Source organism: Eubalaena glacialis, chromosome 12, assembly GCF_028564815.1.
Source record: "Eubalaena glacialis isolate mEubGla1 chromosome 12, mEubGla1.1.hap2.+ XY, whole genome shotgun sequence".
Taxonomy (NCBI): Eukaryota; Metazoa; Chordata; class Mammalia; order Artiodactyla; family Balaenidae; genus Eubalaena; species Eubalaena glacialis.
Genome location: NC_083727.1, coordinates 15,143,332 through 15,155,883, shown reverse-complemented (window position 1 = coordinate 15,155,883; position 12,552 = coordinate 15,143,332). Strand labels below are relative to the sequence as shown.

Below are 12,552 nucleotides of genomic sequence, written 5' to 3'. Positions count from 1 at the left end.
GGTCTGTGACCTTGGACAAATAGCATTCTTTCAGGGCTGGGTTCTCAGCAGTGTAATGGAGAGACTGTTCTAGATGGTCTCGAAGATGAACACGTCAAGCTCTAATGTTTCATAATTGTACTCTGTCTCCCTCCTTCTTAAAGATATTATATTAGATACTTTAAAAAATACTCAGAACACTCCCTCCCTTTTGGCATAAGAATTTTAAATTTATATGTATTCAGTATATTTAATCCATACTTTGTGATTCATAAGCACATGAATTTTTATTGAGTTGCAGTTAGCGTGAAACACTCCCATTTTGCATTCACTTATAGAATTCCCTGTGTTTCCATGTCATTTTTAAAAATATATTACAGCTAACTAAGTCATTCTTTTTATTTGCCAGTGAACACACTGACAGCTGATTTCCATTCTGCAGGGAGTGTCTGTTTCTGTGACCTTCTTCTCTTATTTCCTGAGGGTAAACTTCCCGGTTTCACGAATAGTAGAAACAACAAATGTTTTGTCATCAAGATATGGATTTGAACCCTCAGTCTGCCACTTACCCAAGATAAGTGGCTTAACTTGTGAGCCTTCCTCTACAAATTGGTAGTTAAGGGTGTGCTTTCACAAGTCATGCTAATTTTGATGCCGCTGGGAACAAATAAGTGTTCAGATTTTACTGCCATGTCACTGATATTGGTAGAGTTTACTTTGACAGGTGAAGGATGGCATCTTAAGTTTGCTTCGGTTTTTGTATTCTTTTACTTTATTAGAGCAGGTGAATATATTTCCATGTGTTGATTTACTGATTTAGTTTCATGTTATGAACGGTATTCTTTGCCCATTTTATCTATTGGGGTCTTATTATATGCTTCAAAACTCACAGTTTATATTTTTACATCTGTGGGCAGTCTCTCGGCAAACAATTTTTTCTAATTTTTTTGGTGAGTTGAGTTGCTGGAAGTGTCTTCCCTTCGAAGTTTCCTACACATAAGGATTGGGTTTACAGGCCAAGCCCCCAATCCTGAACTTAACCCTTTGTTATTTACATCATGGAGTTTTAAGTCTTGGGTTTTGTGGTTAATGCATTCTTTGTGAGGTTGGGACCTGATTTCCTGTGGCTCCTTTTCTCCACATACGTTTTGTTTCTTTTCTTTTTTTAAATATATTTTTCTATTTATTTATTTATTTTTGGCTGCGTTGGGTCTTCGTTGCTGCGCGTGGGCTTTCTCTAGTTGCCGCGAGCAGGGACTACTCTTCGTTGTGGTGCATGGGCTTCTCATGGCGGTGGCTTCTCTTGCTGTGGAGCATGGGCTCTAGGCACGCGGGCTCAGTAGTTGTGGCTCGCAGGCTTAGTTGCTCCGTGGCATGTGGGATCTTCCTGGACCAGGGCTCGAACCTGTGTTCCCTGCATTGGCAGGCGGATTCTTAACCACTGCGCCACCAGGGAAGTCCCTATGTTTTGTTTCTTTAACAAATTCTTGCATAGTGCTTATTATGTCCCAGGGGTTGTTTCAGGAACTTTACAAATATTAACTCATGTAATCCTTTCAACAACCTTTTGAGATGTAGGTGCTATTAGATCCATTTTACAGATGAGGAAACTGAGGCACAGGCTGACTGGTGAAGCAGCTTAACTAAGGTCACCCAGCTCCAGGAAGCAGAGCCTGAGTAGAATCCTGGAGGTTGGCTCTTCACCCCTCTGGGCTGACTCTAATGGATGGTGCTGGGTTTTTCCCTTTAGGCCTTGGGCTGCTCATAACCCGGATTTGGTTCTCATAGGCTCACCCCTCATGTTTGCAGGGCCCAGGACAAGAATACAAATGAAGACACATGTACTACATGTCAAAATATTTTAAAACTATTAATCAAGCTAACACACTGTTAAATGAAATGCTATCGTCTTATCTTGAAAAACATACCTTCATAATGACCTAGAAGGCCAGATCTGAGTTTAGAATTCTTAGACCTCTAGACCTTCCCTACCAGAAAGGAGGCAGGCTGGAGCTGGGGCCAGCCTCCAGCCTGCCTTCTTCCCACTCCTGGCTGCCCCTGAGAGGCCTTCAGCACATGGATGTGATTAACCAGCCCACTGTCCAAACTTTGTCCCTACCCCCCAAACTCCATCATAACAAACAGCCTTTGGCAGGCCCCTGGCCTTGGGGTGCCCTGGGAACTCCACAATCTTGGGTCCCAGGGCGGGTGGGATGGTAACTTCAGGTAGGTTTGCCCTCTTGGTTCCTGTAGGGGAGGGAAGGGCCGGAGGACGGCCAGAATGGACTGTCCAAAGTGAGAGGCTCTTTGGCCTAGGTCTAATGGTGTTACCGCTCGTAGGGATTCGATGTAATTGCTTTTTCCCGTTTGCCTCTTGTCTGTTGACTTGATTCGTTCCCTGCTGTCTACCTCCAGTTTCTGTTCAAGCTAGTTACACTTGAATTCAATAGCTATTTACCTAAAGCGTATTATGTGTAAGGTGCTGGGTGTGTCCCCCATCCTCATGGAGTAGATTTTTTATCTTAGTTTAGCCCTTGAAGCTTCCCACAGCATAGCCTGCATTGTATAAAAATTCAGAGGTGACTGGTGAAGAACGTTGAGAATTTCTTCCTGACTAGCCCAGGGCGGAGCCTTTAAGGAAGAGGGTAGTAGGAAATCATGGAAAGGCAGAGGCTCTTAGATAAGGAGGCTGGGCCTCTGTAGTTGATGGCGGGGGAATTACGGTTAGGAACTAAATGAGACTGGCGTGACAGATTGAGTTAGCGAACTAACCAGAGTCAGGGAGATCAGCTTTTAGGATATTGCATTAAATCAGACATTGATTCAATGAAACGTTGAAGCCTGAGCTAGGGCAGAAATCAAGGAATGGGTATAGACAGCATTGAAGACATAAGAAATGATGGCAGTTGGTGGAATGGCACTTGGGGATGAAAGAGAAGCAGAAAAGCCCAAGGTGATCCCCAAGTGTCTAGGCTCTTGCATCTGAGGTGTTATTCCTCTCCTAGAGAGTAGTGTCGAGAAAAGATGTGAATGAACTGTTGGCTAGCAAAACAGAGGGAAGGGGTAACAAAAGCATGATTTGTTATTTGTGTAATACTAATAGCTAGCATTAATTGAGTGTGTACTACGTGTCAGGTGTTGTCTTAAGTGCTTTGTACAAGTAAACTTGTAAATCCTCTTTCTACCAGTGAGGAAACAGGCACTATGTAGAGATTAAGGAACCGTGCAGCTAGGGTCTCTTGTCAGGAACAGACATTCTGGCTCAGAGAATGTGTGTGTGTGTAAGAGAGAAAGAGAGAGAAATTCAGTATAAAGACCAAAAGCTCAGGGTTTTAAGCAGTCAACAGGGACAAGTTTTTTTTTCTAAACTTAGGAACTGTCACTGACATAACCCAGACTCAAATCTGGGAGTCCTTCTTTTTCCATTGGCAGGTGCTGCTGGCTTCATGTCCATTATTTCAGGTTGACCCTTCCTGTCCCCAGGGTCTCCTCCCTGCTTCTAGCTCTGTGCTGGACGCGGCAGCAGCGGTCTCCCTGCCTCTGTTCTTGGCCTCCTTCATTCCATTGTCCACTGGGCAGCCAGATTGATGGGGTTTTTTTTAACATCTTTATTGAAGTATAATTGCTTTACAATGTGTGTTAGTTTCTGCTTTATAACAAAGTGAATCAGCTATACGTATACATATATCCCCATATCTCCTCCCTCTTGGGTCTCCCTCCCACCCTCCCTATCCCACCCCTCTAGGTGGTCACAAAACACCGAGCTGATCTCCCTGTGCTATGCAGCTGCTTCCCACTAGCTATCTATTTTACATTTGGTAGTGTATATATGTCCATGCCACTCTCTCACTTCGTCCCAGCTTCCCCTTCCCCCTCCCCGTGTCCTCAAGTCCATTCTCTATGTCTGCATCTTTATTCCTGTCCTGCGGTTTGAGGGGGTTTTAGGTTTGTTTGCTTATGGTCCACTTACATCCAATGAAGCCTACAAACCTTAAGTGTATAGCTTGATGCCTTCTTAAAAATGAACACACGTGTGTAAAGAACTTCCACGTCAGTTTGTAGACCGTTCCCAGCGTCCCAGAAACCTCCCTGTGGCCCCTTCTAGTGATTACTTCCTGCTGTGGACAGACTGCATCCCCCTAAAATTCACGTGTTGAAGGCCTGACCCACAGTGTGACTGTATTTGGAGAGAGGTAATTAAGGCTAAATGAGGTCATAGAGTAGTGCCTGAAAGGATTTGTGTCGTTATAAGGAGAGGTACCAGGCGGTGCTCTCCCTTCCGCCGTGTGAGCGCGCATGGTGAGAAGGTGGCCATCTACAAGCTACGAAGCAGGCCCTCACCAGAAATCAAATTGGCTAGGACCTTTATCTTAGACTTCCCAGCCTCCAAAACCATGAGAAATAAATTTCTGTTGTTTAAACCACCCAGTCTGTGGTATTTTGTTACAGCAGCTCGAGCAGACTCATACAATTGACTTTGGAGAGTGAACTTAGAAGGTCAGTCAGGAGACTGCAGTGCAAGATGAGAGTGTGTAGTGGTCTAAGTTATGAGATTCTGTGACCTTAAGAATAATTACTGTGGGGCTTCCCTGGTGGCGCAGTGGTTGAGAATCCGCCTGCCAATGCAGGGGACATGGGTTCGAGCCCTGGTCTGGGAAGATCCCACATGCTGTGAAGCAACTAAGCCCGTGCGCCACAACTACTGAGCCTGTGCTCTAGAGCCCATGTGCCACAACTACTGAAGCCCGTGTGCCTAGACCCCCTGCTCTGCAACAAGAGAAGCCACCGCAATGAGAAGCCCGCGCACCACAACCAAGAGTCGACCCCGCTCGCCGCAACTAGAGAAAGCCCGCGCGCAGCAACGAAGACCCAACACAACCAAAAATAAATAAATAAAATAAATAAATTTATATTACAAAAAGAATAATTACTGTGAAGAACATAATTTATGAAGCAACAGAGTGGGGAGTCTATTGAGTTCAAGTAATACTATTCCATCATAAAAACTTACATGTTAAAGCAAAATGTTGTCCCTTATCTCCCAGAGGCAATAACTAGAGACAGTTTTATAGGATATTTGCTAACCTAATTGATATAAAAACTTTTCAATCTCAGAACAATTTCCCCATTATTATATGAATGGATACCAAATAATTTTCTGTCTTGGCAATGATTCACATTATTATTTGCTATTGAACTATTTTTTCCTTGCCAGGAGGTAATAGTACCCATCAGAGAAAACTGCATTTCATTTTCTGTGTGTGTCTTTTTCAAACTACTGATTACCAGAGAGCTTCCGATCCTTAATGGAGAGTTTATGGAAAAGGTGAAAAGAGGATTTTTTAGAAGAACAATGCACAAGTTTGAGACAAATGAGTATTAAGACAATCAGAAGTTTTTTTTTTTATACTAACTTCTCCAGTAGCAATTTACTCTTTTTTAGGGGAAAAAAAAAAGTTTCATGCCAAAAGGGAGGAGTCAATTATGTAAAGAAAACAAAAATATTCAAAGTATTACTGTTTACTGTTTGGGTGAGTTGTAGAGGGAAAGGGAAATTGTTTGGACAGTCTATATGGTGAAGAAAGCCATATATATTTTCCAGTTTCTAGTAATTTTTGCATGCTGTGAATTTAAAGCAAATTGTTTCATTTAAGTCAGCATTTAGTCCAAAAAGGGCAAAGGCTTTGTGATCGTTGACATGTACAATACCATCATCTTTTGTAGGCTGTAATTTAGAAACAATGAAGGCAATTTTGAGAGAGGGTCACTGATAGGACACTGTTTAGACACAGCTCTCTTCCCTGGGGAAGCAAACTTGTGGAAGAATAGCATCAAGTTGAAAGGATTTTGTTTGTATTTCAAATAAAGTCAGCAGGGAGGGCTGGCACCTGTCTGCCCAGCTCTGTGTCCTGATAGCCAGGTAGTTTCTCCCTTGCTTGCTTTCAAGATTCAAGATCAATGGCACGGTGGGCAAGGCATTTCCCAGAAGCCCTCACTGCTTCATGAGGAGTCCCCACCCTAGTTAGAAAAGGTGTTGCTTGCATTCTAAAAAAGCAAAAACAAAGGAGCTTTCCCTCTCTAGTCACTCAGATGGGAGTATTGGAGACTATTTCACTAGCAGTTAAAGTCTGTACTTCTGGAAATCATTTACTTTGCTTACACATCTTTTGCCAAGTGGTAAAAGAATCAGCCATCTCCACTTAGATGCTCATTTTTATTTATTGAAGCACTTGTGGAGGAAACAAGCCCTTTCCTACTCTTTGTCTATCCAGGTCTCAAAACAGAGTAATTTGTTCCTTTTGACTAAGAGTCCTGAATATGATCGGATTCAAATAAGGTTAGAGCTCAGAGCTCAAAGGAGGTCAGGGCTTATATTTTATAGAACAAAACAATCAAACAAGAACCAGAACTGCAGCTGTTGACTTGATCAAGACACCACCGTTGTTGGGATGGACAGGCCAGCTGAGATGGGGGTAAATATATTTTATTAGGTTAAAAAAATCAGGAGCACATTCTTCAAACTGACTTTTCAAACAGTAGGTGCTGTGATAAGCTAATTGCTATTCTGAATTTGGTAGTTATATCTCAGGACGACAGAGATCTCCTGAAATAGTTAATTCATATTTTTGTTGCGTTTGGGATGCACCTGAATTGCCTCTCACTGCTCCCACCCCCCATTCAGAATGGAGAATAGAGTGAGTTTCTCCCAAATGAATGCCTTCTGCTTCCTGAATTAGGACAGATTGCTTGAGTGTGTTTATGTGTGAAATTAGGCCCACTCTGTGTTCCCCTGTATTATTGATAAAGCAAAAACAAAAAAGAAAAAAAGTATTAATGGCATTACTAGATGTTCTCTGTAATAACTGGCAGCTCTAAAAGCTATTTTGACAGGTATAACATGATTTATAAATTAGGTTAATGGATTATTTTTTAATGGGAAGTGCACTTGTATAAGATCACTTATTCAAGTAGTATGAAGTACCTACTGCAAGTGCTTTCCCCTCTTAGGCTTGTATTATTCTGGAGAACTTTTTTTTTTTTTTTTTTACTAGGCATGGGGCATTTTTTTTTTTTTCTTCCCTTTGAGTGCAGGTTAAGAGATTCAGGCTGATCTTCTCCACCCCAAATGCTGAGAGAGAGCATTATACAGCTTTAAGTTCCTCTGCAAATTCACCATGATGCTTGGTTAGACTATGAATGCATTTTTCATTAGGTGATGCTTTTTAGAGTGTTTGTATATTAGTGAATGTTCTGACCACCTGTATGTGTCAGAAGCAGAAGCGTGAGGGAAGAGATTTGGTAGCAAAAACCAGTCAAACCAACGCAAAACTCCCCAAATACCTTGTAGCTGATGTGGTATTTATAGGGCTTTGCCAGCGGAAAGGCTCTGTGCAATGCCTACCTCTTTTTTTTTTTTTTTTTTTAAATATGGAACGCTTCACGAACCTGCGTGTCATCCTTGCGCAGGGGCCATGCTAATCCTCTCTGTATCGTTCCAATTCCAGTATATGTGCTGCCGAAGCGAGCACAATGCCTACTTCTTTAGAAACACCCTCCCCTTTCCCTGGGGTAGAGTTTGATCCTGATAAGAAAGTTGGTGTTCTGTGCAGTGTAAATAACATACATTTATTGAGTAATTTTTGAAACCCAGGAAAATAAGAAAGAAAAGAAACCAGAGCTGCCATTTTTCAGTCTCGGCATTGTCTCTCAGAATGACTTCCTTAGTACAGCCTAGGCCAGCTTAGGTTTTCCTGGAGAAAGTGGGCACAAGGGCTGTTGAGTGTAGATGCTGCAGCTGGGCCGGTTTTGTAAGTGAGGGCAGTGGGGCTGCCCCCGTCACCTTCCCTCCTGAGGTTTTAGTAACAGGCTTGAGTCTTAGATCATTCAGAGTAAAGGCCGAGGGGCTTCCCTGGTGACGCAGTGGTTAAGAATCCACCTGCCAATGCAGGGGACACAAGGGTTCGAGCCCTGGTCCAGGAAGATCCCACATGCCGCCAAGCAACTAAGCCCGTGCGCCACAAGTACTGAGCCTGTGCTCTAGTTTCCGCGAGCCACAACTACTGAGCCCGTGTGCTGCAACTACTGGGCCCGTGCGCCTAGAGCCCGTGCTCCACAACAAGAGAAGCCACCACAGTGAGAAGCCTGCGCACCGCAACAAAGAGTAGTCCCCGCACGTTGCAACTAGAGAAAGCCTGCGCGCAGCACCGAGGACCCAACGCAGCCAAAAATAAAAATAAATGAAATACATAAATTTACAAAGTAAAGACTGAGAGATGCTTAACTTGCAGAGACGTTGATTGTGACTCTTCATTCCTTAGGGAACACCATGACTAGCGTGTTTAGGGTTTGTGTCAGTTTGGGTTTGGTTTTGCTTTGTCTGGTTTGAAGATGCTTTCATTTGTCCAGGAGGCATGGCTTGGGAAGAGGCATCTCAACAAGATGGTTTGGAAGCCTACGCTTGAGACCGAAGAAGTGTATGGACCAACATCAACCTGTTCTTAGAATAGTCACTATTTCTTTTCTTTTCTTTTCTTTTTTTTAGTCTTTGCTTTTTTAACTGAAGTATAGTTGATTCACAATGTTGTGTTAGTTTCTGGTGTACAGCAAAATGAATCAGTTATATATACATATTCTTTTTCATATTCTTTTCCATTATGGTCTGTTACAGGATATTGAGTATATATAGTTCCCTGTGCTATACAGTAGGACCTTGTTGTTTATCTGTTTTATATATAGTAGCGTGTGTCTGCTAATCCCAAACTCCTAATTTATCCCTCCCCCCTTGTTTTCCTTTTGAGAGCTGGGTTCCAGTCTCTGCCAGTGACCGAATCCGGTATCCCCATTCACCAATGATCAGGTTCCTTTGTCAATATTATGCTCCTGGGTCCCATTCCCAGAGATGCTGGCCTAATTGAGTTGGGGTGTGGCCACAATGACAACTCTGCATAGTATTATCGCCATCGTATAGGTGAAGAAACAGAGGCTCAGAGGATGGCAAATGTGCTCAAAGCTCTTACAACTAATAAGCAACTGATCTGGGCACCCCGCCCATCTGTCTGCTTGTAATGCCTGCTTTTCATGTGCTGCACTGTGCTATGTGGATCCAGAGAAGCTCTGTAGCATTTCTACCAGTTAGGAAGGGTCCTGCCATTAGCTGCCTTTATGAATCCGTGGGCCTAGACAAAGGCCTTGTTTTAGTCCGACCAGACTTACTGATAAACAGTAGCCGTACTGCAGTTGCTGCAGGACTGGATCACGTCACTTCTTCTGGTATGCAGCAGGCCATTCGAATTCCGGGGAGTACAGGGCTAAGCACACACGTCAGAGAAACCCATTTCAATTTATCATTTTAATTCTGCTATTAACCATCACAGACCCTAAATGGATTCCTCCAGAATGGCATCTTCAAGCCCATTATCAGAGCTAAATGTTTAATAACTTTGTTAAATAATCCATGCCACGGTGTATAGGAAACTTTCTTTAGTGTTTTTTCACACAGAAGGAGGCGTTTCTGGACGTCCCTGGGGATGGCTTAACAAAGCCCTCACTGGCCGCTGGCTGGCCCCCTCCCCTTCCTTCCTTGCTGGGTGCCTTCTCTCCTAAAAGCTTCAGGCAGGAGAGGTTCTAGCAGTGAAACCCCCTGCTTAGCAGGCTTCAAAAAGAAGCAGATGTGAGGCAGACATTTAATCAATCAAAAAGCAGTTTAGAATTCAGGCCAGGAAGCAATAGATGCTTTTTAGCAAACGCAGCACGGCTCTTTGTGGAGTAGCAATTGGCAGGTTTTCTATTCTGTATCTTAGCTTTTCCAGTGATTGTGCTAGAAATATTTAGAGTAGAACATTATAGGATAGCAATTGTTGATTCTAAATCATATTATCTTAGATGGGCCATCTTTGCAAATTAAGTTCATTTTACTGAAAATAAGACAAGCAACTTTGCCTGTTTTCTTTTTCAGTCAAATGGATCACAGGCTTAGAACTGAAGTAGCAACAAGCTGATCAATATGTTCTCTCTAACTGGATTTTTTTTTTTTTTAAATCAGTAGTCATTTTAAGCAATGTAGTTCAAAAGCAATATGGCCACTAAATTTGCATACTGATAAAGTATGCTATTTAACTTTGACAGTGGTCTCAATTATATTCCTAATTAAATGGTATGTCGCTGGGAGTTCCCTGGTGCTTTCACTGCTGAGGGCTTGGGTTCAATCCCTGGTCGGGGGACTAAGATCCCACAAGCCGTGGGGCGTGGCCAAAAAGAAAAAAAAGAAGTAATGTTAGCATCTAAAATTTTTTGAACCTTAAAATCTAAACTTTACTTGAGATGACGCTGGTTTCCTCCTTTGTCAAAATTGTTTATCTGTCAGGCTCAGAAACTAGTTAGCCTTCCCATGGCATGTGGTGGATTTCAGAACATTTTGTATTATCAAATTCCTAAGCAAGGATGTGACGTAATTATTTTACTACCAAACGCACATCCTTTGAAAGAAGCAGCCACTTAACAAGAGAGTAATTCCCGGAATATGACATGGTGTGTAGGGATTAGGTGGGAATTGGGATCGTGACTTCTAAATCTACAAGAATGAAACTCTGGTGCAAGGGCTCAAAAGGAACTAGGCATGACAGTTGTCAGAAGTGTTTCAGAACACCAATCTTGTGTTTTTAGGCTACTCATTTTTATTGTTCTCTTCACAGTAATATTTTTCTTACTTTGCGTTTGGGATTTGTGGAGGCAGTTGCTTTGCCCTGTACATCTTATAGGTGCAACAGGTCAAAAGGGAAGAAAGTAACTTGACATTCGTGCTCTGTCATAACACGAGAATATAAGCTTTCCGGCTCTGTATCCTGAGATGTCTAACTTGACAAGATCTGTAGAGCCTCATCCCACTGGGGCCCATAGTCAAATAACCAACCAACAGATGGTAGGTGCTCACTTTTCTGTAAAACAGGGAACTTCAGCAGGTTTTGGAGCTTACAGAGTAACTTGAGTGGGACGTGTTCCCTGTCCTAACACAAGAATCTTTTGAGTTGTTGGGCTGCTTATGCTTAGTCTTTTTCCTCAGTTGGACACCTCAGTTCAGCCATAGTTCACTCAAGTAAGATGGATTGTATCATTGATCCAACATAATAGAAGTAGGATTGTGTTTTCTTGGTTTAAGACAAGTTGGTGGAGGGAAAAAAAAACAGTTCTTCAAGTTCAGTCCTTAGAGTTCATTTCTGATTCTGTGAGGCTGAGGACTGACTGGTCCTTAACCAGTGTTAGCACTACCCCCTGAGGAGAGATGGCACACGTGGCGTGTGCTGTGGGGACCATCAGGGAAGCCTCATGTCCTAATTCCTCTGCATAGTTTCCACATAGAGGAGGACGCTGGTGATTCAGAGACTTGGCCTAGGATTCCCAGGTTTCTTTCCTTCTTTTTTTTTTTTTCATTGCATTTAACAACTTTATTGAGAAATAATTGACAGTGTGCAGTTTGATAAATTTTGACGTACATCTACATCTGTCTAACCATCGTCACCATCAAGATAGTGAGCATATCAAACACATCCCCAAATTGCATGCCTCTTTGTAATCTCCCCCTCCTTTCTGTAACGTCTGATCTTCTTTCTGTTACTGTGATCAGTTTGGATTTTCTAGAAATGTATATAAATGGAATATACCACATGTATAATTTTCTCTTGCGTTTTTCACTCAGCGTAATTATTTTAAAATTAATCTATGTTGGGACTTCCCTGATGGTCCAGTGGTTAAGACTTCGCCTTCCAATGTAGGGGGTACAGGTTTGATCCCTGGTCAGGGAGCTAAGATCGCACATGCCTCAGGGCCAAAAAACCAACACGTAAGACAGAGACAACCTTGTAACAAATTCAGTAAAGACTTTAAAAATGGTCCACATAAAAAAAAAAAAAAAAAACTTAAAAAAAAGTAAATAAAATAAAATTAATCCATGTTGTTCAATTTGGAAGGTTTTTGTTTTTGTTTTTTAGTTTGGAAGTTTTTTAACAAGTTGAACATATACCGACAATATAACCTAGGTATATAAATATATAAATACCTAGGAAATACACCTAGGTATTTATCCAGGAGGAATGAAAGTATGTATCTAAACAAAGATTTGTACATGAATGTTCACACAGCTTTATTTGCAAGTGGATATCCGGTTTTTCCAGGATCATTTGTTGAGAAGACTCTCTTTTCTCCATTAAATTGCCTCCATTGTCAAAGATTAGAATTATATCTGTGTGTGTCTATTTCTGGGCAATTTATTCTGTTCCCATGATTTGTCTATTCTTTCGCCAGTACCGTACTGTCTTTTGATTACTGTAGTTTTATATTAAGTTAGGTAGTATCAGTCCTCTGACTTAGTTGTCCACACAGGTTTCTTAAGTTGTGTTTATCAAGCATCTCTCTGTCCTAAGTATGATACAGACCTCAATTGTGTGAGGACTCCAAACAGTACCAGGTAGGCATTTCACGTAATGGAATTGTGGTGACCTATCTTCACGCAGTGAATTGCTGTCTTGGGTCGGTGGTGCTTTTTATTTCCTTCATCTCAAGCAGAGATCTTATAAATTC

General features: G+C 42.0%; 1 protein-coding gene and 1 non-coding gene across 2 annotated transcripts in view; one reads left to right on the top strand and one right to left on the bottom strand.

Annotated features, from left to right (window-relative positions):
* Positions 1–12,552, top strand: part of AKAP12 (A-kinase anchoring protein 12) — a 97,201-nt gene that overhangs the window by 31,577 nt on the left and 53,072 nt on the right. The window lies entirely within an intron of this gene.
* On the bottom strand, positions 7,402–7,508 carry LOC133102700 (U6 spliceosomal RNA). The gene has a single exon (XR_009703051.1). It is a non-coding gene; the product is annotated as a U6 spliceosomal RNA (small nuclear RNA).